Source organism: Neophocaena asiaeorientalis, unplaced genomic scaffold (assembly GCF_003031525.2).
Source record: "Neophocaena asiaeorientalis asiaeorientalis breed wild unplaced genomic scaffold, Neophocaena_asiaeorientalis_V1.1 scaffold122, whole genome shotgun sequence".
Lineage (NCBI taxonomy): Eukaryota > Metazoa > Chordata > Mammalia > Artiodactyla > Phocoenidae > Neophocaena > Neophocaena asiaeorientalis.
Window position 1 is genome coordinate 1,653,194 of NW_020172725.1, and position 3,353 is coordinate 1,656,546.

Consider the following 3,353-nt stretch of genomic DNA (forward strand, 5'->3'; position numbering starts at 1 on the left):
TTTCTGCAATGTCAGTTGTTACTTCTCCTTTTTCATTTCTAATTCTATTGATTCAACTCTTCTCCCTTTTTTTTTTTGATGAGTCTGGCTAGTGGTTTATCAATTTTGTTTATCTTCTCAATGAACCAGCTTTTAGTTTTATTGATCTTTGCTATTGTCTCCTTCATTTCTTTTTCATTTATTTCTCATCTGATCTTTATTCTTTCCTTCTGCAAACTTTGGGGTTTTTCTGTTCTTCTTTCTCTCATTGCTTTAGGTGTAAGGTTAGGATTTTTCTTTTAGATGATTCTTGTTTCTTGAGGTAGGATTGTATTACTATAAACTTCTGTCTTAGAACTGCTTTTGCTGCATCCCATAGGTTTTGGTTCATCATTGTCATTTGTTTCTAGGTATTTTTTGATTTCTTCTTTGATTTCTTCAGTGATCCATTGGTTATTTAGTATCATGTTGTTTAGCCACCATGTGTTTGTATTTTTTTAGAGTTTTTTTCCTTTAATTGATATCTAGTCTCACAGCGTTATGATCAGAAAAGATACTTCAGTTTTCTTAAATTTACCAGTGCTTGATTGGTGACCCAAGATATGATCAATCTTGGAGAATGTTCTATGAGCACTTGAGAAGAAAGTTTATTCTGTTGTTTTTCAATGGAGTGTCCTGTAAATATCAATTAAATCCATATTGATTAATGTATCATTTAGTGCTTGTGTTTCCTTATTTATTTTCATTTTGGATGATCTGTCTATTGGTGAAAGTGGGGTGTTAAGTGATTGTGTTACTGTCGATTTCCCCTTTTATGGCTGTTAGCATTTGCCTTATGTATTGATGTGCTACTATGTTTGGTGTATAAATATTTTCAATTGTTATATCTTCTTTTTGGACTGACCCCTTGATCATTATGTAGTGTCCTTCTTTGTCTCTTGTAATAGTCTTTATTTTAATGTCTATTTTGTCTGATATGAGAATTGCTAGTCCAGCTTTCTTTTGATTTCCATTTGCATGGAATATCTTTTTCCATCCCCTCACTTTCACTCTGTATGTGTCCCTAGGTCTGAAGTCGGTCTCTTGTTGACAGCATATATAGGTCTTGTTTTTGTATCCATTCAGCCAGTGTATGTTTTTTGGTTGGAGCATTTAATCCATATACATTTAAGGTAGTTATCAATATGTATGTTCCTAATAACATTTTCTTAATTGTTTTGGGTTTTTTATTGTAAGTCTTTTCCTTCTCTTGTGTTTCCTGCCTAGAGAAGTTCCTTTAGCATTTGTTGTAAAGCTGTTTTTTAGTGCTAAATTCTCTTAGCTTTTGCTTGTCTGTAAAGGTTTTAATTTCTCTGTGGAATCTGAATGAGAGCCTTGCTGGGAAGAGAGTAATCTTGATTGTAGCTTTTTCCCTTTCATCACTTTAAATATGACCTGCCACACACCCTTCTGGCTTGCAGAGTTTCTGCTGAAACATCAGCTGTTAACCTTATGGGGATTCTGTTGTTTGTAATTTGTTGCTTTTACCTTGCTGCCTTTAATTTTCTTCATATTTAATTTTTGATTAATGTGTGTCATGGCATGTTTCTCTTTGGATTTATCCTGTATGGGACTCTCTGTGCTTCCTGGACTTGATCGACTATTTCCTTTCCCATATTAGGGAAGTGTTCAAGTATAATCTCTTCAAATGTTTTCTCAGTGCCTTTTTTTTTTTTCTCTTCTTCTTCTGGGACCCTTTTTCAAATGTTGGTGCATTTAATGTTGTCCCAGAGGTCTCTGAAACTGTCCTCAGTTCTTTTCATTCTTTTGTCTTTATTCTGCTCTGTGGTAGTTATTTCCACTCTTTTACCTTCCTTGGCTCTCACACTCAGAGGCTCAGGCCTTACACCTGTCCGGAGCACCAATACCCCCCTGTCAACCACATGGCTCAGAAGAAAAAGGAGAAGAAAAGAAAGAAAGGAAGAGGGAAAAAAAAATAAGTTATTAAAATAAAAAATAAACAAGTATTATTAAAAGTCTTTTTAGGGCTTCCCTGGTGGTGCAGTGGTTGAGAGTCCGCCTGCCGATGCAGGGGACACAGGTTCGTGCCCCGGTCCGGGAGGATCCCACATGCCGCAGAGCGGCTGGGACTATGAGCTATGGCCGCTGAACCTGCGCGTCCAGAGCCTGTGCTCCGCAATGGGAGAGGCCACAACAGTGAGAGGCCCACGTACTGCAAAAAAAAAAAAAAAAGAACAACAACAAAAAGTCTTTTTAAAGTAGTAAAATAAAGAATGAAAGAAGATTGCAACCAAACCTAAAAACAAATCCACCAATGATATAAAAAGCACTAAAAACAAACAAAAAATGGATAGACAGAACCCTAGGCCAAATGGCAAAAGCAAAGTTATACAGACAAAATCACGCAAAGAAGCATACACATACACACTCACAAAAAGAGAAAAAGGGGAAAAAATACATATAAAAAAAAGGAAGTGAGTAACCAAATCAATAAACAAATCTACTAATGATAATAAGCTTTAAATACTAAACTGAGATAAACATAAAACCAGAAACAAATTAAGTGCAGAAAGCAAACCCAAAGTCTACAGTGGCTCCCAAAATCCACCGCCTCAATTTTGGTATGAATCGTTGTCTATTCAGGCATCCCACAGATGCGGGGTGCATCATGCTGACTGTGGATGTTTAATCTGCTGTTCCTGAGGCTGCTGGGAGAAATTTCCCTTTCTCTTCTCTGTTCGCCTAGATCCTGGGGTTCAGCTTTGGATTTGGCCCCGCCTTTGCCTGTAGGTCGCCTGAGGGCATCTGTTCTTCACTGACAGGACGGGGTTAAAGTAGCAGCTGATAAGGGGGCTCTGGCTCACTCAGGCCAGGGTAACGGAGGGGTACGGTTGTTATAATTGGAATGCGACATGAGCCTGCAGTGGTAGAGGCCAGTGTGACATTGCAACAGACTGAGGCGCACCGTGTGTTCTCCCGGGGAAGTTTCCCTGGATCACGGACCCTGGCAGTGGCGGGCTGCACAGGCTCCTGGGTGGGGAGGTATGGATAGTGACCTGTGTTTGCACACAGGCTTCTTGGTGGCTGCAGCAGCAGCATTAGCATTTCATGCCCATCTCTGGTGTCCCCACTGATAGCCACAGCTCGTGCCTGTCTCTGGACCTCGTTTAGGCAGTGCTCTGAATCTCCTCTCCTTGTGCACGCCGAAACAATGGTCTCTTGCCTCTTAGGCAGTTGCAGACTTTTCCCCATATTCCCTCCTGGCTAGCTGTGGCGCACTCTCCCCATTCATGCTGTGTTCATGCAGCCAACCCCAGTCCTCTCCCTGGGATCTGACCTCCAAAGCCCGAACCTCAGCTCCCAGCCCCAACCCG